This window comes from Panthera onca, chromosome B2 (genome assembly GCF_046562875.1).
Source record: "Panthera onca isolate mPanOnc1 chromosome B2, mPanOnc1 haplotype 2, whole genome shotgun sequence".
Classification (NCBI taxonomy): Eukaryota; Metazoa; Chordata; class Mammalia; order Carnivora; family Felidae; genus Panthera; species Panthera onca.
Window position 1 is genome coordinate 44494664 of NC_138343.1, and position 22018 is coordinate 44516681.

Below are 22018 nucleotides of genomic sequence, written 5' to 3' on the forward strand. Positions count from 1 at the left end.
TTTCATTTACTGTGTGGAAGGGGTTCCCTAAGTCCCAGCAAAACAATGCCGGGGCTGTGCTCCAGCTATGATGGAGGGTAGCCCTGTGGTTGGCTGTAGGGATGCACTGAGCAGCAGAGGGCTTGGGTGTGGGGCCAAGCCTTACAGATCTGTGGTCCTACCCTCCATCAGGTATTCAAAAGAATACTGGAGTGTTAATCATAAAAGTAATGGACCATTTGGAGCAGTCTCTGGTCACTATGCAGGAGCAGGGGCCGGGGGCCCTCATTCTGGATGGTACGGAGGTCTGCGGGAGGGTCCGAAGGCTGGGTGGCTGAGGCAGAGGTGGGTGGAGGGCATTTGGACACTCCAGGGGCTTGAGGGGCAGTAGTTATTTACAACATGGTTTAAAATATTCCAACATTTAGGGGTGCCTGTGTGGCTCGGTCGGTTGAGCGGCCGGCTCTTAGTTTTTGCTCAGGTCATGATCTCATGGTTCGTCAGTTGGAGCCCTGTGTCGGGATTGGCGCACTGTGGAGCCTGCTTGGGATTCTCTCTCTCCCTCTCTTTCTCTGCCCTTCCCATGCTCTCTTTCTCAAAACAAACAAACGAACATTTAAAAAATTATTCCAACGTTTTAATGATTGGCAGGGCCACTTTAGCCCTCTGTGTCTCCCGCTTTCAGAGACCTCATCGTCTCTGTCTCCTGAGACCATGCATGGCTGTCCTTGGCCCATGACTTCATTTCTCTGAAATTTTCATTTTCCCTTCTAGGGATTTTGTTAAGCTTTAAGAATAAGGTGTGTGTACTACTCAAAATGAAAAAAAAGAGTATTATTTCCCCCCAAATACAGTTCCCTGAGAAGTCATGAATATTCCAAGATTTCTTTAATCTGGAGCGTCTGATATTAGCCAGTGCCATTCTTCACTAGTCCTCGTCCTCCCTGGTTTCTTGGTTTCTGATGCCCTTAGTGCCTCCTCGTTCACGGGGCCCCCTTTCTTCTTCCATCATTCTCCCCTTCCTCTCCCATCACTCCAGCTTTTGCTCCTTTCCCTCCTCCTCCCAACTGCCCCACTGTGGACCTGGGTCCTTGGCTCATCCCCCCGACACCCTTTCTCTTAGAGAGCTTGTCCACTTCCATAGTTTTCATTATCAAGTTACATGAGAATTCCAAAACTTTATTTCCACCCTGATCTCTCTGCTATGTATTAGGCGCATCTCCCCAACCACACTCTTTCCCTCTGGGTGGAAAATTCAGCTCCCCAAAGACTGAATGTCATTCTTCTCTCCCACTGCTACCTCATAACCCATCCCTTTCAAGATTTCCCAACAGCTGGCTTCATCGTCCAGTTCCCCAGGCTCACCATCGCACGGGTATTCCTCACACAAGAATCCAGGGCAGGAGAGGGAGACTCAATGTGACCAGCCACCAAGTCCTGTCACTGCCTCCGCTGCTGTTTTCTTTCCCTCGGCTGCCACCTGGTTTGGACACGATCACCTCACACCTGGATGATTGCAGCAATCTCCTGGATGGGCTTCCTCCCCACCCCACCCCCACTGCCCTGCTCAATAACCCAACGCACCATCGGCAGATTCATTTGCCTAGAACACGATTTCTCATAGATTGCTGTCTACCGCATTCAAATTCTTCAAACGTTCTCAAGTGACCAGGCAATATTTGGGCTACTTCACCTGGCACACACAACCTAAATATAAACCCAGCTCTGCCATGTTTTTCTTCCATAAAACTTGCCTGCAAAATAGGCTGACCACTCACAAGTTCTCACCGTACTTTCTTTGGCAAAATGTGTCATAAATACTAACAGCAAGTCTTGGTTGAATGAATGGCTGCCTCTCAGTTTCTTCTCAAACCATTCCTGGCCACTGAAATGTCCCATTCCTCCTTTCTGAGCTGTCTTTTGGGGTCTCGCTATCCACTTAGTAATGGCAATAATTGCTATCATTTATCAAGACTCGGCTACATGCCAGGAATTAGACTAAACACCCTGCATGAACAAGGCTCATCTAATCCTTAGATCCTACCTTGGTAGAACTATCATCGTCCCCATTTTATAGATGAAGGAACTGAGGCATGGGGAAATTAAATAACACACCCCGGCCACACGGTAAAGTAGTCGAGTCTGTTGCCAAAGCTGGAGCTCTTAATCTTTACAGCATCCTGCCTCTTTTCTTATCTCCTCCAGAGATGCATCTTTCTCCTGAATACACTGGATGTATCTGCCGTGTGGACCTTTCTGCAGTGCCCTGTGAGGTTTGCAGCATCGCATAGTAATTAGGCATGACTCATAAGTCAGACTGCCTGGGCTGGAGTCCCGACTTCATCCATTGCTGGCTTTGTGTGCCTCAGGCAACTTGCTTAAAACTGTGTGTTTCTTCATCAGTAAAATGGCTATTATAAAAGCACCAGACGTATAAGATTATTGGAATAACTACATGAGCTAACAATCTTTGGACAACCCTGAGCAGAGTGGCACATAATAAACACTCAGTAAACATTGTCAGGTACTATTAAAACCCTCAATGCCTGTGTTTGGCCCTCTATTAAGAATCTAAGGTAATTAAAGGAAAGGATTCTCTGCCTGGGTAACCCCATAGCACTTAGCAAGTCTATGCAGCACAGACGCTTTCACCAAACTGTGACTTCAAAGGTTTCACTTTGGGGATTATTTTTAGGAAATAGGCAAGATTTCAGTTATTGAACCTTTATGACTAGAATCACACCATGTGGGCTGAAATGTTGTGTTGGTAAATTACTTGTGAGTTCATAGTGTACCCACAGCCGATGCAGACATTTCAGTCAACAAGCCACCCGGTGGTACTTACTATGTGCCGAAACCCAGGGGCACCCTGGACTCTGACGTAAAGCTGGCAGAGCCCCTCCTAACGCTCTCCATTCATACACACACATGACAGCCATGAGCAATTCTAGCTTGAACTGTATTGAGAGATCTTGGAAGGGATAGTTCTAGGAGCACATTTTATGATTAAAAAATAACCCTGATTTATTGTCTATCCATACTTAGCTCAATCCACAAAGCGGCAGATCACGCAAAGGATAGTTAGTATTTCTTTCTTCCCTTTTTTCTGGACGTGGGGACACACACGTCAACGTGCCGTTGGATAAGATATATGACCCCCATAATCATTTGGCACCAGAAGAGCACATCCTGTTTACCTCGAACATTTAATCTGGGTTCGTAAAATTCGCAAGGAACAAGGGAGCCAGTCTATCTGCAGTGAAGTCAGGGGTGTGGCCGGGCCCTTGGTGGGGGAACTGGAAATCTCTGCATTCTCACACGTGGGTGTGAGATGGGTCCGTTTCTCTCATGGGCAGACAGCAGCAGCCAGAATCCTAATGCACATTGCTCATGTGCTCACAGCTGCTGGCCCTTCCAGCCCCAAATGCTTGGCCACATGAACAGGTGTTGCTTCTGCTTCTCCATCTGGCAACTTTCTCTCTTACAGTTGGGACTCCATGGTTCCCAACCCTAGCTATATAAAAGAATTGTTTCGGAGAGAAAGAAAGAAAGAAAGAAAGAAAGAAAGAAAGAAAAGAAGGAAGGAAGGAAGGAGGAAAGAAAGAAAGAAAGAAAGAAAGAAAGAAAGAGAAAGAGAGAAAGGAAGGAAGAAAAGAAAGAAAGAAAGAAAGAAAGAAAGAAAGAAAGAAGAAAGAAGGAAGGAAGGAAAGAAAGAAAGAAGAAAGAAGGAAGGAAAGAAAGAAAAAAAGAAGGAAGGAAGGAAAGAAAGAAAGAAAGAAAAAAGAAAGAAGGAAGGAAGGAAAACAAGAAGGAAAGAGAAAGAGAGAAAGGAAGGAAGAAAAGAAAGAAAGAAAGAAGAAAGGAAGGAAGGAAAGAAAGAAGAAAGAAGGAAGGAAAGAAATAAAGAAGAAGGAAGGAAGGAAGGAAAGAAAGAAAGAAAGAAGAAAGAAGGAAGGAAGGAAAGAAAGAAAGAAAGAAAGAGAAAGAGAGAAAGGAAGGAAGAAAAGAAAGAAAGAAAGAAAGAAAGAAAGAAAGAAAGAAAGAAGGAAGGAGGGAAGGAGAGAAAGAAAGAAAGAAAGAAAGAAAGAAAGAAAGAAAGAGAGAAAAGAAAAAAAGGCCCTGCCCAGATCTCTTTCCCAGAGATTCTGATCTAGCTGTTCCAGGGAAGTACCTGGGCATTGTTGTCTTTTTGTTAAGTTTCGATGGTGATGCTAATGGACAAGTGTTGGAATCTGCTAAAATCTGGCCCAGGCAATAGCTTGATCTGTCTGTAGATTCCCAGCAAAACTGGGAACCCATGTTGCTAGGAAGCTGACAGAATCCAGCCACACACGTTAATTCTCTCCTCTGCATGACTTTTATTCTCACCTTACTGACCCCAAGAGGGGCTGGGAAGCCGGAGACCTGGGTTTTTTTCTTATCTTGGTGCCCCAAAAAGATCCATTATGTGATGCTGGGCAAACCGCTTAATCTCCGAACCTTTCATTTTTGTATTCCATAAAATGAGATAGGATATGTGTTTCCCCTGAGGTGGGGTGGAAGAAGCAGCAGTCCCTGCATGGGGACACGGTGACGTGATTACTCTGATTAGCCCAGGAGAAGGGATCCAGGCTGAAGACGCACGGCAGAATGTCCAAAATCAGCAGGGCCAAATGGCCTTCTAGTTTTGGATAGGGAAACTTTGGAAAGGCCAAGAAAATACCAAATAGCAACTGAAAGTATTTTGTAATTATTCTCGGGTTTGACATTGTAACTTCTTTCCAATCGGTCTCTCCATGACCCATATCGACTGGTTCATAGGGAATTTTTCTTATTCACTTGTCTCATGACATCGTGCAGGGGGGGAAAATAGATGGTTACCTTTTCACAGAGGGCCAAAAGAGGTAGAAACTGAACTTACCTGTTTTTTTTTTAATCTATTATACATTAAATAAAAAGGGAATCTCTCCTACCCTCATCCTATCTTCCCTGAACCAACCACTTAATCTAACTAGCTTCTAGCTAGTTAGCTGGCTAGCTAATCATTCATCTATCTATCCAAGTTCATTTTCCTTTCCTTTCCTTTCCTTTCCTTTCCTTTCCTTTCCTTTCCTTTCCTTTTCTTTCCTTTCCTTTCCTTCCTTTCCTTTCCTTTCCTTTCCTTTCCTTTCCTTTCCTTTCTTCCCTTTCCTTTCCTTTCCTTTCCTCTTTTTTCTTTCCTTTTCTTCCCCCTTTCATTTCTAAAACAAGGCTGCCTTTGATGGCCTTCAAAGAAAGAAGGCCAAACCTCCAGAAAATCCAGAGTTTAATCTGTGGGATGCTCTTATTTTTTTTAAAAATTATTTATTTATTTATTTATTTTGAGAGAGAGCATTGCACACATGAGCAGGGGAAAGGGACAGAGAGAGAGGGAGAGAGAATCTTAAGCAGGCTCCACAATCAGTGTGAAGCCCAGTGTGGGGGTCAATCCCACGACCGTGAAATCAAGATCTGAGCTGAAATCAAGGGTTGGACACTTAACCAACTGAGCTGCCCAGCCGCCTATGGGAAGCCATTATTAATAGTGATTGCCAAAGCCAAAATCAACGCAAAGGTAATAATGACAAAAATGAAAAAAAACTCTTTTGGACTTTTCTGAGAGTCAAAAGAGCTGTCGACACCTCCAGGTATCATTTCATCTTTCAGTGAGAAAAGGTGTTGTTAAAGATCGATAAATGAATCTGACAATGAGAATTTATTGTGCTCTGTGCCTTGGCTTGTCCTGAGAGCAGAGAAGACAGAAAACAACTGACAAGATACACAGCAAATTATTGATGGGATAATTTGGGGGAGGAGAAAGACATAGTGGGTACTGGAGGGTGTTAGAAATATTCTATTACAGGAGGAATATATTCATGTGCTACTTATATAATTCAGAAATGAAAGACCAAAAACATCAGCCCTTTATGGAAGGAAAAACGGAGTGGCGGTGAAATGGCAGGGCCTGGCTCTCTGCAAAGCATAAGAAAACATGGTTTAAGCAAGCCACACATCAAAGGGCTTTTCCTCCTTCTAGAATGCTCAAGGCCAAGTCTGCCCAGCTCTTAAACTCAGCACTTTTCTTGACTTCCTTCCCAGCGCTGACTGTAAACGCTTTCCTCTCCATCATGGGTGGGAAGTGACAGTTTAACATTTTGGAGATCACCCGTTACCCCAAGGACTGCCTGGGAGCTGAGAGATTAGCTGGTGCTCCCCCTCCTAGACACAGTACAGCCTCTTGGCAGCACAACGGCCCATGGATGCCCGGCCATGGAAATACTCATGGCGGCCTTCATGCATGCTCTGGTCTTTATGGTATTTTCTGGCTCAGGGATGGGAAAATTCATTTTAAAAAGAAAGAAGAAAAAAGAAAAAAAAAAAAAAGGAAAACTCTCTTCATTATAGAGGAAACCCTTAAAAGATGCCATCTAATTGCCGACACTCAGTCTTCCTAAGCACAGCCTCGTCAACTTGGCCAACAGCCTGAACAAAGCTCTTGAGCAGATATGCTTTATGCTGGCAACATACATGTGACAGCTATACAAAAGGAAGTCAGGCAAAGAGGATCATAACTGGACCGAGGCACCCCCAGGGTCTTGCTACAAAGGGAGATGAACCACAGTAGAATGCCTGTTACCTGTTCAGCACCGCAGTCCCCAGGCTGGCTTCTGCTCTGATCAGATGTCTAAAATCATCCAGGTTTCCACTATGAGGCCATTGGCCCCATGCTCTCCAAGGAAATCTACACCCGATGAAGGGAAAGCCAAGCAGGATTCATTGTGAGGGCTCCGTGCCGAGCTCTGCCTCACCCCTCTCCCGTGCCTCCCCTGCAGTGATCCTCCAAGGCTCACAGAGCCATCCGTTGAGAGGCTCACTTCTGTTTGAAAAACAAGAAGCGATTTCCTGGTCCTCTTCCCCGGATGGCGTGCATGATTTCCCTTACGCCCATGGGAAGTCCTTCAGATCCTTCTTATCTAGAAACCTCTCCGCTGAGTGGCCAGACTTGTTTGGCCAATGCCCCTAGTTCTTGCTTTTCTTTCACCAAAGGAAAAAAATCAGAAAAATGAAACCAAAGCAAACTCCAAAGGGGTTAGAGCTGAGGAGCGGTGTAGGATGCACTGTTTCAACCTTTGAAAGATGTTCACTAAATCAGACTGTGTTTTCAGAGTGGAAGGAAAGTAGAATTATTGATGAGTTCTTATTTCTGGTAGCATCAAGAAGTCAGAGAATTTTTTTAAAAATCCCCAGAATATGAAAAGACCTAAAGATACTCTTAGCCCCAGCGCTGGGAGAGCTGCACTTCAAATCTGCCACATTAAGGGGACAACTGTGGGCACCTGGCTGGCTCAGTCGGCTAAGCGTCCGACTCTTGATCTTGGTGCAGGTTGTGATCTCACAGTTCCTGAGTTCAAGTCCCACATCATCAGGCCCCGTGCTGATGGCGCGGAGTCTGCTTGGGTTTCTGTCTCTCCTTCTCTCTTCCCCTCACCTCCTTGTGCTCTCCTTCTCTCTCAAAGTAAATACATTAATTTTAAAAAAAGATTTAAAAAAAGGGGACAACTAGTTCTCTCGGAGTTCCAGGAACACTCTGGATGCTTACGCATCCAATGCTGCGATGCTTCAAATATCATCTTGATAACAGCACTAATATTTAAAGATAAGGAGATACATGGAAAAGGGCCAGTTGGCAGGCTGTATTCAGGTTGTTGTGTTTAAGGACGAATTATAATCAGAGTTTTGAGCTGGAAGTGACCTACCCATCCTCATTTTACAAGTCAGGCACCTGTGAGCCGGGGAGAAACAGCGACTTGCCCACGGTCAGAACACAGATGAGATGTGATAGATTATCACTCTTGTTCTCATGCTTTAGTGTGGGGAATGTTGTTCAGGTAGCCCTCCTCTGGACCCCTTCCCGTGGAAAGGCTGAAGCACGAGGCCTGGGCTGGGCTCGGCCAGTGTCAGACCGTAGGGATTCAGACTGTATTCCCATGGGTTTCTATTTATGTGGCCTCGTACACATGACAGCACGTCGCTGAGACTTGGTTTTATTGTGTGTGAAAGTGGCTAACACCACCGCTGAACGTACAGGCTCCCATTGAGAGCCTGGTGTAGAGGAGGAGAACTGTTACTATCTGGGGCCCCGGGCTCTAATCCTACAAGCTCATACTCTTTTCCTATCCCACACCATCTCTCTCTCCTTCTCGCCCACCTTCCCATCTGGTCAAAGCTATCCCCGGGGCGCCCGCGTGGCTCAGTCTGTCGGGCATCCGACTCTTGGTCTCGGCTGAGGTCATGACTTCGTGGTGTGTGAGTCTGAGCCCCGCATCAGTCTCTGTGCTGACAGCGTGGAGCCTGCTTGGGATTCTCTTTCTCCCTCTCTCTCTCTCTGCCCCTCCCCTGCTTGGTCTCTCTGTCTCTCTCAAAAAATAAGTAAATACGCTTAGAAAAAGCTATCACCCGTAGGCATGTTGACAACTACCAGTAGTAATCAGCCCTGAGACAAAAGTGAACAATTTTGACCAAAAAAGAGGATAGACTTGCTATGATGAGCGCCGGGGCTTGTGTGGAAGTGATGAATCACTGAATCATGCCCCCGAAACTAATATCACACTGTATGTTAACTAACTGGAATTTCAATAAAACCTTAAAAACAAACAAACAAGGAAATATCGGACATCCCAATACAGTTGTGACTCTCACTTGCAAAAACAAAAGATGAACCGTCACAATATTACTCTACCTCTCGGTAGTGATTCTCAGTTGTATTCTCCAGTTAGCTTCACGTCGTCGTGGGCGGACTTGGTGTTTGCCCGCCACAGTCAACCCTCCACTTCCTCCTTGCTGCCAGCCCAGGCTGGCTGGGGAACTCAGGGAAGGCAACCTGGCTGTCTCGGGCCAGGTGGGCATCGTGATTGGTCTAAAGCATGCGGATCTCATTCTCCTTGCCGGACATTGGGGCATGCTTGGACACGAAGCCAAGTGAGGACGCACATTACCTCTGGATTCACCCTTAGTGTGGCAATAAAAGCCCTTATTATTTAATCCGGTTCCAGTTGGGTTTCCCGTTATTTGTAGCTAAAAGCTAAAAATCGTAACCTGGTGAATCACAATGAAGAATAGATCTTTTGGGCCTATCTGAAATACTACTTTTGGCCTAAAAAAATATTAGGAAGAGTATTAAAACACATACGCATGGAGCCAAATAGCTTCAAATCATATCCTAAAATATTCCAAATTAATTTCCTATGCTAAATATACGAAGTACTGACTTTTTCTGTAAGGAATGGATAGAGATACTCTAGATTCTTTATTACACTAAAAATCCAGAATACTAAATGTACGTAGTGGAAAAGCGCCCAGATCTTGAAAGCCCAGAGTAGGATGGTGGTGAGAGTGCCGACCCCAGATCTGCTAATAGCTCTGTGCAACCTCAACAGGTTATTAGTCCTTCTGCACCTCAGTGTCCTCATTTATAGAATCGGAGTAATAATAATACCTACCTAAGGGTCGCCGTGAAGATTAAAATGCTTGCAAGAGTGCCTGGCGCATAGAGAGATGGTGTAAGTGTTGGCTACTGTTATCTCTACTGAAAAGAAATTTTTGTTGTAATAATAGCTGTGCATGTGGATTTGGTATTCTCCTTTGCTTTCTGCTAGCGTTGATTTCTTTCTTTCTTTCTTCCTTCCTTCCTTTCTTTCTTTCTTTCTTCCCTCCTTCCTTCCTTTCTTTCTTTCTCTCTCTCTCTCTTTCTTTCTTTCTTTCTTTCTTTCTTTCTTTCTTTCTCTCTTTCTTTCTTTTTCCTTTCTTTCTAGAGCACAAGCAGGGGAGAGAGGCAGAAGGAGAGGGAGAAAGAATCTTAAGCAAGCTCTACACTCAGCACGGAGCCCAATGTGATGTTCGATCTTACGACCCTGGGATCATGACCCGAGCAGAAATCAAGAGTCAGAGACTCAACTGACTGAGCCACCCAAGGTGCCCAGAGATTGGCACTTTGAAGAGGACTTTGGTATACATCTTGTTTTCATCATGATATTTGGTTCCTTTGGGGGTGACTTGAATGTAGATTAGGACGAATGTAGGTGTGTTGGAGAAGAATGAAGAAACAATAGGAGGAAACTGGACGTGGATGTGGTAGTTATAAAGGATGCTGAAAGAATTTTACTGGCTGATTGCTTTGGAAAAGGATTGCAGGCTAGAAGTAAATGTCAGGTGGCCTGTTAGCCCACTCCAGGTGAAAGGGAAGTTTGCAGACCTCAGACTTACAAAACAAGTAATGATACCAGGGAGCTTGACTTGCATCCATCTTACCTTAAGAAACACCCTGCTGTTGGGGCGCCTGGGTGGTTCAGTCGGTTAAACATCCTACTCTTGACTTCGGCTCAGGTCATGACCTCATGGCTCATGAGTTCGAGCCCTGCATTTGGCTTCAGGGTGGCAGTGTGGACCCTGCTTGGGACTCTCTTTCTCCCTCCCTGCCCCTCTGTGATTGCTTGTGCATACACACACACACTCTCTCTCTCTCTCTCTCAAAATAAATAAACTAAAAACAACACACAAATTTAAAAAACACCCGCTGTCAGAGTGAGCTCCCAGTAAATGCTTCTTTTAAAATGCTCCAAGACTTCCTGCTTTGGGTGGGTTGGGAGCGGGCTGTGGGCACAGTTGGCTCTCTGACATGGAACGGGGCGTTGTCAAGGTGGCTGTTCCTTTGCTTCCCTGAGGAGCAATTCCTCTCTCACCCACAGTCCCGTTTGTTGCTAGGAACACTCTGTGCTTGTCCCCACTCACTTTACAATGAAAACAAAGACAAATAAAAAATGGAACCACCATATGGTCTCGGCTGCAACCCAGAATCAGCTGCCGACGGGGAGACTTTGCCCTGTCACAGCTAAGGATTCAAGTGGCTGTGACAGAAGCCCTCTCCTGAATTCTAAGATGTTGGAGTTGGCGGAAAGATGAACCCAAGCTTCTTCAACCATTCTTCAGTGGTGCAGCCAGAGTAACTAACTCACCAGTCATATTATATATGTTTGTTGGCATGACATGTCTCTTAGGACTTGAGGGTATAACCTCATTCCGTACAGAGCTGTTTTCTCAGGCAGAAATGTCAGCCCCAAATTAATGCACATTCCCAGCAGGCTCCAGGCTGTTTCACTGCTCTGCCCTTCCCTCTTGCTCACCTGGGTAACTTCTAGTCTCCTTTTAAGTTATAGGTGTTATTTATTCCAAGGACCCTCCTTGCCCTCCCAGCCTGGGACACATGTTCCTTCTCCCTGGACCCATAATACCAGGTACATGTCTTTTTGCAATTACCTCACTGCATCCAAATGATTATTTTGATGGATTGACTTTAAGCAGCCTGAGGGCAGAGACTAGTATTATTTATTGTATGCCTAGCAACCAGTCTAGTGCTGGCATATAGTAGATGATCAATAAAAGCAAAAGGAAAATGAAACTTCCCCACCTCGGTTTCCATTGCTGGTTGCCCCTGTTAACACTGGCGAGTTCCCTGACCCTGTCTTTGCAACTCTTCTGTGTTGACACTTATTCCCCATGTGATCTCCAGCAGTTTTATGGTTTAAATCTTTGTGCTGATGACTTTCAAATGCATATCTCTATCACGGACTTCTCTCCTGATTTCCGGACCCATATATCCAACTGCCTACTTTGTATCTGGATATCCAGTAGGATCTCAAACTGAACATGACCAAACTAAAGTCCTGATCTGCCCTCCCAAACTAGCATTTCCAACAGTCTCTCCCATCATAGTAAAGGACATGGCCATCCTTCCAGGTTGTCCAGACCACAACTCTAAGAGTCATCCTTAAGCTCCCCCTCGTACACTCTATATAATTTGTCATCAAATCCTATCATCTCTACCTTCCAAATATCCACATGATTGGGCATTTCTTACCTTTTGCATCACTATCATTCTCATCGAGCCATCATTGTCTCTTGACCGCATTATTATCACTGCCTTTAATTGGTGTCTGTGCAAGAATGCAGTTAGAATGGTCCTCACAAAAAGTACGTTATGTGATGCCCAGCTACACTCAGCAATCCTGTGCTCCCATCTCTCACGGTCAAACTGAAAGTTCCTTCAGTGGCCTGCAATGCCTACACCCCCCACATCTGTGGGCCTCCCACTGTTTCTTCCTTTAATTCCTCTCCTACTTCTCTCCCCTTGGTCACATTGCTCCTCCTTGCGAGCCAGGCACAATTCCGTCTCAGAGTCTTGGCACTGGCTGTACTCTTTGCCTGGAATGCTCTTTGCCTAGATATCCTCACATCTCCCTCCTCGACCTCATTCCCACCTTTGTCCAAACAGCGCTTTCGTAGTGGGGCCTCTGCCAATTGTCATAGTTCATAGTTCAGCCTTTCCGATCCTCCTGCCCCGATCAACTTTTTCCCGCATCACATATCACTTCTCGCGCATTCTAACGTAGTTATTTGTTGTGTTTCTTGTCTGTTTCCATCTTTCATCCCCCTCTCTAGCATGTAAGCTCCTTGAGGGCAGGGATGCTTATTTTGTTCATTAAAACAGAGTACTTGAAAGGGTCACACACAAAGTCATGAATGCCACAGCATTACTATATACACAGCAGAAGTACGTCCAAAAGTACATAATGGTTCAACTTGCAAAACACTCCCACCTTCATGTCTTGGCAGGGTAAGTCCTGGTTTTTTAATCTACAACCAGATGTTGGTAACCCTTTTGACCCCGTGCGGCCCGGGGTCAGCTCTCTTTTGGTGTTTCTATATCAAGGCCAGGAAAATTCCCCTCTGGCACTGACCTGTCCTTATGCAAGGAAGGAACCAACAAATAATCGGTCAGTTTTATAGTATACAAATGGTCTTATTCTTATCTTTTGTGTGTGTATCTTGGCAAAGTCTCTGCTAATTGAAGTTGGTCAGATTTACAGTCAGCTGGGGACTCTCAGGTTTAATCTGCACGTGCTGTTACTGGGTCCATTCCACCAATAGAGTTATTACACCTTCTTTGTGTTCGTGTCTTTCAGATACTTAGATTAGTTTGCTATGGAAGATCCCAAAGCTTCCATCTTTTGAACCAATTAGATACGGTTGACAGCTCCAGTGGACCCACCTTCTTATGCTTCCAGTGATGGCTCTGGGTTCTGTCAGAAATGCAAAGCACAAAGGCACACTCCAGATGGAACCCTGTTTTGCACTCCACACCCATCATTACTTTCCCTACATTTTCCCAGAAGAGGGAAGGGTAGCATATGGGAGACGTGGAGGCAGATTTAGGACATGGCTCCATAGAGATGTCATCAACAGCCCTCCTTTGACCTTTATTGACCATTGCTTGGAGAGGGTTGACCATCAATGGAGAGGATGAGCCATCCCCAGCCTTCAGATTCCACCTTCAGTTCCCATAGGTGACATGTGATTCATAGAGCAGAAAGTCCTTGCAGATGCCCACAGCATGACATATGTCACCCACATGCTGCAGCTGTGATACACATGACATCAGTTATTGATTGACCAAATTTGTCATTGACTCCTCTCCCTTCAGTCCTTCCCTCAACGCTTCTGTCAGCATCACGGCAAAGAACAGGTTATTTGAGGACACGGGGATTCTTTCTTCCATTGGTCTTAGAAGGAATCTATTTAGAAAGCAGCTGCATTTACTAGAAAGTGCACATGTTCTGTCCACGCTCACTCCTGTTCTAACCTCTGCTTCTTCACTGTGTATCTGGGGGGCACATGCTCTGCTCTGCATCAGCAGGCAGCGTAGACCTCAGGTAACAGAGAGGGCCACCTGCAAACAGGTGGGAGGCCCGAGTTTGGGCCTGCAAAATCTTGTCCCCATAAGGGCAACTCCTATCCAGATTCCATTGCTCTCTGTTGTTTTCAGGGTCTCGGCACTCCTGACCCCAAAAGAAAATTTCCCTCATTTTTGCCTCTGATGGCAGAGGTAATTTCCTCAGATTTTATCAAGTTGATTAGCAGACAGCTATGATGCCAAAACCACTAGATAAATATGAGTTGAAGAGTTATCCAGGTGAGGATAAAAGTAAGAATCAAAGAATGTCATAGTAAAAGGAGTCCAGTGATCATTATTCCAGCTGTCTGATGTCAGAGGGACATTGAGGGGCGACCAAGGTCATAACACCCAGTAGTGTCAGAGCCGGAACTGGAGTTTAGGCCTTCTGTCTCCCCATACAGGACTCTCAACATTGTGCCCTGGTGCCTGCCCCTCCCCTGACCCCGCTAGATACTGTACAGACATCTTTCCTCTTACGCCTAAATTGGGACAATTGCACAATACAGGATGGAGTAATGATTCCTGAGTAGAGAGAGAGACGATCTTAAACTTGTGTTAAACTTGCAGACTTTTCTTTAGGATGTTTGGTTCACGTCATAATGAGTGCCTGAAATGGTGCCTGAAATAAATCAGCCCAATTTTTCCAGCGCCTATATTCTTTCATGGAAGAAAATTCAATGTTGAAAGTTCAATGTTCTTTTTAACAAACTGGAACGTAGTTGCACTGAGAGTGTAGTGAATGGCACCGTAGTGGTCTGGAATATATGGGGCCAGGTGACATCAGTAGTATAGGCTGTCACGACTGTGGCAGGATTTGAGAAGCAACAGAAAAATCTCCAGTGAGTTGTATAGAAGCTTGAATTAGTGTAGGTCATCGAGGAAACTTTCATACGGAAGAGACTCAAGATACCAGAGGGGGATGAAGCTAGAGAGAAGTGGGGAACACAGAGGTTGTATTTCAGACAGCAGTTCTTATCTGCATCTGGGGGCAGACCTATAACATCAGGACAACCTTCTGCTAATTATTGGTGGAATTGCTACAATCGCATAGCTTGACAATCCCCAAAATGGCTTTTCATACCTTCTTTTCTCTCCTCACTCTTTGCAGGAGCCTTGCCTCATACTTCATTGAGAAAACAGAATCAATCAAATGGGAATGTTCATCCCCCCACACACAAACTTTCAACCCTCTTGCACCTGCACTGCCCTCTCTGGCCCTCCCTCCGGGTTGAGAGGATGTGTCCCTGCTCCTCCTGATGGCTTGCCTCTTCCTCCACTTGGCTCTGGGTCCCATTTCCTTTTCCTCAGCACTGGATCAGTCCCAACAGCACACAAACATGCTCCAGAATCTCTCTTCATATGTCTCTCTCTCTCTCTCTGTCGCCATTGACTGCAACGTTTTCCTGCTCACCATTATAGCAAATTTTGAGCAGAGAGCTGAGTACATAGATTTTGTCTCCACATTCTCACTCTTCTTCTCTGGCCCCAAATTCAATCAAATCAATCTTCCTCCACTGGTACAGCTGACCTTTTACAAGGTAGAGGTTTAGGGGCACTGACCCCCTGCTCAGCTGAAAATCTGCAAATAACTTCTGACTCCCCCAGAATTTAACTACTAATAGCCTACTCTTGACTGGAAGCCTTCCTGTAACAGAAACAGGTGGTTAACACATATTCTGTATGCTATATGTAGTATTTATTGTGTTCTTACAATAAAGTAAACCAGAGAAAAGAAAATGTTCTTTAAAAAGTCATGTGGAGAAGAAAATATACTTATAGTAATGTACTGTATTTCTCAAAAAAAAAATCCATGTATAAATGGACTTGTTCAGTTCAAATCCCTGTTGTTCAAGGGTCAACTGTACTGCACAAAGGGGCTTTCACGGTGTTCACCATGGCTTCCACGTCACCATAGTCAATGGTCCATTGGCCGGTCTCACCTTCCTTGACCCGCAACACCATTTGACAGAGTTGGCCACTCCCTCCTTGAAACCCAGTATTCTGGCTTCTGTGACACCCACTCTTCTGGCGTTCCTCCTACTTCATTGCTTCCTCCTCTCAATCTCCTTCGTGGCCTTTCTTCCTCTATCTGACGTTTAAAAGTTGGCGTGCCCCAGATTTGGTCCAGGGTCCCACTGTCCCTTCTCACCTGTGCTTTCTTCCAGGCAACCTCATCTGGCTCCATACTGGGAAGAACATTCATGCACAAGAGCAAAATAAAGATCTTTTTAGACATATAAAGACTGAAAAAGTTTGCATCTCACTGACTCTGGCTGAAAGTACTACAAAAATAGGGTGAAAATATTTTTTGTGCCATGGACTCCTTTGGGCATCTGGTCAGGACTATTGATCCTTCTTGGGATTATGTTTTTAAATGCGTTAAAACAACAACTACAAAAATAAAAAATAAATGCATAAAACAAAATACATAGGGTTACAAAGGAAAATAATTACCTTGCAATGTGCTTATCAAGATATTAAAACATAATGTGACTTAGTAATACACTGACTTCTTTGTTAATATATTCAATTAAAAGATTTAATGGTGCAAATTTAATAACTACATAATTTTAGGTGGTAATGAAAATAAACTGGAGTTTAAGGATCTGCAACCTAGTGATGTGATATAAAATTATCTGGAATTTTTATTGGTGACAAAGTCGTATGTACAGCGAATACTACAGTGATGTGCAGTCTACGTTTCTAATTAAAGGAAGTCCTAAATTTCAATCAGGGGTTAGTGAAAATAAAGGTACTTTCTCATTCAAGTTCACAGACTCCCTCAATTTTACTCATATGGCATCCATGTACCTAGGTTAAGGATGTATTTAAGAAAGAGGGAAATTGAACACTCAAGAACTGAAAGTTTAAGAACTATCTTTAAACTATTAGTTTTAAAAATTATTAGTTAAAAATGACTAAGTTACAGATGGGATTATAAAAGAAAATATGAACTAAAATACTAGGTAACTATGAAAAGGAACATGGTGGGTGTTCAATTAATATTTTCTTAATGAACAAACCGACCAAGAGGAGATTGGTTTTATCATCCTGTCTTTTTCAGCTGGCCAGATACACACCATCAGGGGATTCAGTACTTCCAAAGGCAAGGTCACAGCATGGTTTTGCTAATACACTGTGCACACTAATGCCCCCTGCATGACTCCCTGCTTGTTACTAGGGTTACAGGAGCCCATCTACACGAAAGGGAAGATACTCCATCATCTTAGCCAAACAGTGGAAGTAATTTCTGAGGTAGGGCTAGAAATCCCTGGCACATAACAGATGCTCAATAAAATGTCCAAGACCTGCAATATGAAGGTAACACTAATAGGCCAATAGCAGCTCTGGTCAACCAGAGAAGGCCACTCTGTGGCAAAAGTTGCCACCCCTCCCCCCAAGTATACATCTCTCCTCCTCCAGAGTCACTGCTCTCAGCTTCTGCTTCACATCTAACAGTTATGGCTCTAAACTAACACTTCTCTCAATTCTTCAGAAGAATAACGCATCCTTTTTAAATGCCTTTTCAAGAATATATAATATGTCAGGCACAATGACAGTGTTTGCTTGAGAAAGAAATCGGAAAGAGACTGGTCGACACCTATGTCTGTGAAGAACAACAAAGACTCTGAAATTCAGCCCCGTTGAGGAGAAGCATAAAACTGGGGGCAGCAGTGTTGAGAATGGAAAATGAATCACAAATGAAAATTAATCAGAGCTTCTTAAGTTAAACTCCCTGGGGAAAGGAAGAATGTGCCTTTTAAAAGCACAGAGATGCAGAACGCTGAAAAATGACAGAGCTCATGAGCTCCGGGAAACCCAAATATTCCATAGTTAGCAAGATCTTATTAGACCAAGAACACCACGTTTTATGTCACCTGTAGTGAACTACTTTTAACGAAAATGGTAAGGACACATGATTTCCAGATATCACCCCTACTACTCAGTCAAATGGCTCCTGTTCAAAACAACTTGTTTGTGTTAATGTTGGGGAAACCATCAGTGGTTCACTTCGAGTGGCTTAAAAGTAGATTTATTAAATTCCCCATGTCCCCGAATCTAAGCCACGGATATGGCATCGCTTTGGCACCCTGTTTACTCACCGATCTGTTCCCGTTTCATACCATTATGGCAAACCGAGAGTCTGTCTGACCTTCTAGTTGGCCCGGTAGTTGAGTTGCTCTGGGTTCCAGCCTGCACTTTTTGAGTTTTTTCAGAAATAGATGGGTAAGACATTAGGGGAAAGGTGCTCATGGAGGCTGCTACTGCCCTTTGAAGTGGCCTACCATCGGGCACATGGTCACCCTAATTCATGGAAGCTGCCCATCTCTCCACAGCTCCATGGTCCATCCCAGGACAACGCGGGGTCTAGGTTTCCAAGTTCAAGACATCTCCTAAATACCTTACTTCTGTAAGTCAGACTATGCCTCTAGGCACCACGAAACTATTTTTAGACCTCATACATAGCACACAAAACACAGCTACATATCAACAAGGACATGATTATTCCAGGTCCTCACCCCTTATATTTGCTTCATTTGACTTGGAATGTTAAGAGAGGGAAAGCCGCATATTATTTTTAGTCTTTTCCTGAATTCCTCTAATGTTCAATTTTCCATTTTTAGGGCCATTGAGATCTGAGCTTTGTGCTTTACGTGACAGCATGTATACACAGTTAGGGTGCACTTCTGTCTGGGACTCTCTAGTTGAACCTGCTGGGCTCTCACCAAATATGGGCCCTCTTATGAATGACCTCTGGTCTTTGGATCACTTACTAGTAAGTTGGAAATGCTCCCACACTGTCCCTTCTTAAGTGCCAGAGCCACCTTACACATCAGGTGCCTGTCCCGGGATTATTTATGTGCACTACCGGGAATAATATTTGAGTATATTTCTATGTTTAAAGCAAAATTTTCCAGGAACCAAGAAATGACCAAGAGAGAATTGGTTCCCTAAACCCACTAATACACAAACACACATGCACACACACGTATACCCATGCCACACTCCTCCTTCTCCGCATTGCGAAACCAGAGAGAAGAGGTAGCAGCCAGCTCAGGGCATTTTGGACCATGGGCACATCCAGCATGTTTGATTTCTGGACCAGATCTTTCACTAGCCCCTCCCTCTTTTAGAGGAGAACATTATTTTCAGTAATAATCCATACTTTCTTGATTAAATTATTCAGATTTAAAACAACTAAGAAAAGAAAACGTTTCACTTGAAAATATTAAAATTCAATACAACATTTCAAGGGGAACTAAAATTTGTATCTGCCAGATGAAAAGAGTGCAATCTGCAGTCTGCACTCGGCTTCACTGTTTTAAATTTTATTTATTTATTTATTTATTTTATTTATTTATTTTTTTAACGTTTATTTATTTTTGAGACAGAGAGAGACAGAGCATGAACGGAGGAGGGTCACAGAGAGAGGGAGACACAGAATCTGAAACAGGCTCCAGGCTCTGAGCTGTCGGCACAGAACCGGACGCGGGGCTCGAACTCACGGACCGCGAGATCGTGACCTGAGCCGAAGTCGGACGCTTAACCGACCAAGCCACCCGGGCGCCCCTGTTTTAAATTTTAAACACGAATAAAAACTCAGTGTGGTCCCGTAGAGTAACAGAATTGAAGCGACTCCCATTCAGTTTCTTTGTCTATACAACCACCCCATTAACCTTGTTCATTTTTTTAAGGTTTGTTTATTTTTGAGAGAGAGAGTGAACGCAGGGGAGGAGGCAGAGAGAGACGGGGGCAGAGGATCCAAAGCAGGCTCTGTGCTGACAGCAGAAAGCCTGCTGTGGGGATCGAACTCAAGAACCGTGAAATCATGAGCTGAGCTAAAGTTGGAAGCTCAACCGAATGAGCCACCCAGGCGCCCCATAACCTTGTTCATGGTTTATTTTTGAAAGAGAGAGAGAGACAGAGGATAAGCAGTGGAGGGGCAGAGAAGGACATGCAGAATCTGAAGCAGGATCCAGGTTCTGAGCTGTCAGCCAAGCCTGACGCGGGGCTCGAACCCAAGAGCTGTGAGATCGTGACCTGAGCCAAAGTCGGACGCTCAACCAACTGAGCCACCCAGGCGCCCCAACCTTGTTCACTTTTAATCTCTGTTCAAAGACAAGGACATGTCATGTCCAGGGGCCAGAGACACTTCAAACAAGCTCAGACAGTTACAAGGAAGTTATTTTGAAAGAAGCACATGCAGCTGAGTCCCTTTGTGTCAGGAGTCACTCTCTTACAGAGTTTTCTAAAGTAGGTTCTATGTAGAATACAATCTTTATTGAAAAATAAGGAATGAAAATATAATTAGGAGCTTATATTACTGAAATTCACCAGGGACGGTGGCCATTGTTCAGAACTTAGACCAACAAAAGACCTTTTAGGAAGAGTATTTCGTCACTGACATCGTTTGAAATCGCTGGTATGTGTTGATAGCTTTTTTAAAGGCTTTTTGTTGGTTTCGTTAATGATTTTAAATTCTCTACAGATAGTGTGCCACCTTGCTGCCTACAGCCAGGGGGGCCTGTCACCACGTCCCGCCCTCGGGGGCTACCCATTCCAGAGGGTTTCTTGTAAGTTCGTCATGCAAGCCCTGGGAGACCCGGCGTCAGAGGGTCGCCCGTTCTCTCTTCGTTCACTAGCCTCATCTGTTTGAACTTGAAGCAGCTCTGTCGGGGATACAGACCCACAGGGGGTGGAGGAAGCCACGAGCAAACGGAAGTGGAAGAGAGCTGGAGAGGGAAAGCCATGTGAATCCCAGGATGCCTGTCCCAAGGCCTCAACCTGCTCCTCACTTCAGCTCCATCTGGAAACCTCTCCCCGAGCAGAGGAAGGAAGAGCTGCACCCTCCTCTTTCTCAATACAGTTCTAAGGACCCCAGGCCACCTGAAAAAAAAAAAAAAAAGGTAGTGTGTGGCTCTGATCAGGGGTCAGAGGGAAACCAGCTTCAGCTTCACTTGACTTAAAGGAAGGAAGCAGGAAGCCCTGCTTGAGGACAGGGGTGAAGCCGTCCTCTGGGACCGGCTGTCCTATTACCTCCTGACCCCCTGTCTCTAATCGAGAACACGCACAGAGATCAGAGCGTCTGCAGCACTTTCCACACCTCTCTCAAGATTAGAGACCACGTCTTGCACAAGAATCGATCCTTCTGGTTACTACTAAGTGTTTACGCCCTGTCAGGCAGTGGGTCGAGCCCCGAGGGAGCCTCACAACTGCCTAAGGGAGGAGCCACTGTTGTCCTATTTTAGAGGCAAGAAACTCAGTCTCCGAGCTGAGTTGGAGAGGATGGAACGCAGAGCGGCCTCATGGCCGAGGCCCCGTGTCCTGCCTAGGGTGGGGTTGAGCCCTCCCGGGACTCTAGCATCTGCGGGGCCTGGAGCACGACCCTCAGAACATCGTGGTTGTGCTGCTGGATGGACAGCGCTGGGGCCCATCTGTTGTTGTTAGTCAAACCTAGCTGCCCGTAGAGCAAGATTTAGAAACGCATGAAGTGAACTTCGGGATAACTTACTACTATGATACGTGTGGGATCAGATGCCAGGTATCCTTCTCATTCTGTTCTTCTGGGTCTGCTGCCTGTGGCATCTGCCCCTCAGAATATCCCTTCCCACGGAAGCATTACATGCAAGGATGGATTTAAATATGGTAATAGCGACGTTGTGTGGATTCGCATCACGCACTCTGCGTCATGGCTGAAATCCTCTTTTCGTATGTCTCTTCTTCTAAGTCGTGCGTCGTTCATTCATTCGTTCATTCATTCATTCAGCAAATATGTGTGAAAAACAGACACTAACCTAGACCCTGGAGTCAAGCATAGAACAGATAACTAAAACAGCTGTCCCTGAGTTCGCATTCTAGTTGGGGAAGAGTGCTGACAAGCCTCCAGGTCCCCCTCTGCCCTTTGCTGCCCTGCTGTGTGCCCAGGAGGCCGACCCCACACCTCGTGGTGCCTTGTCATCTCAGAAGGGGATGGCAGGACCGGGAGGGTGGGAAATCCCAGCAGAAGGCTGCAGGATGGAAAGAAAGGGGAGCCAGCTACTTGCTCCCTCCTTTCCTTGCCGGGCTGCAGTTTTGGTAGGAGGCTGTGTTCCTCCACCCTCAGTCCAATTCTGGGGAGCTCCCTCCGCCCCAGCCACAGATGTCGCCAGTCTCCTCTGACACCCCAACATCAACCTTCTTGCCCCTTTGTGCCCCAGGGGAGGCAACCAAGGTCTTCTTGATGCTGCTGGTGCCCTGTTGACTTAACTGCCT

General features: G+C 45.2%; 1 protein-coding gene across 5 annotated transcripts in view; it reads right to left on the reverse strand.

The window, feature by feature from the left end:
• The window catches only part of ADGRF5 (adhesion G protein-coupled receptor F5), a 97568-nt gene that overhangs the window by 61725 nt on the left and 13825 nt on the right, over positions 1 to 22018 (reverse strand). For 2 of the 5 annotated variants that reach the window (XM_060615675.3, XM_060615673.3), the window contains exon 1: positions 6614 to 6895. The exons of 1 other annotated variant lie outside the window; for it this stretch is intronic. The gene's annotated coding sequence lies outside the window, so the exon portion shown is untranslated. Of the gene's footprint in view, positions 1 to 6613; positions 6896 to 22018 lie in introns of those variants that run through there. 2 more of the 5 variants (XM_060615677.3, XM_060615676.3) reach the window with 1 other exon arrangement.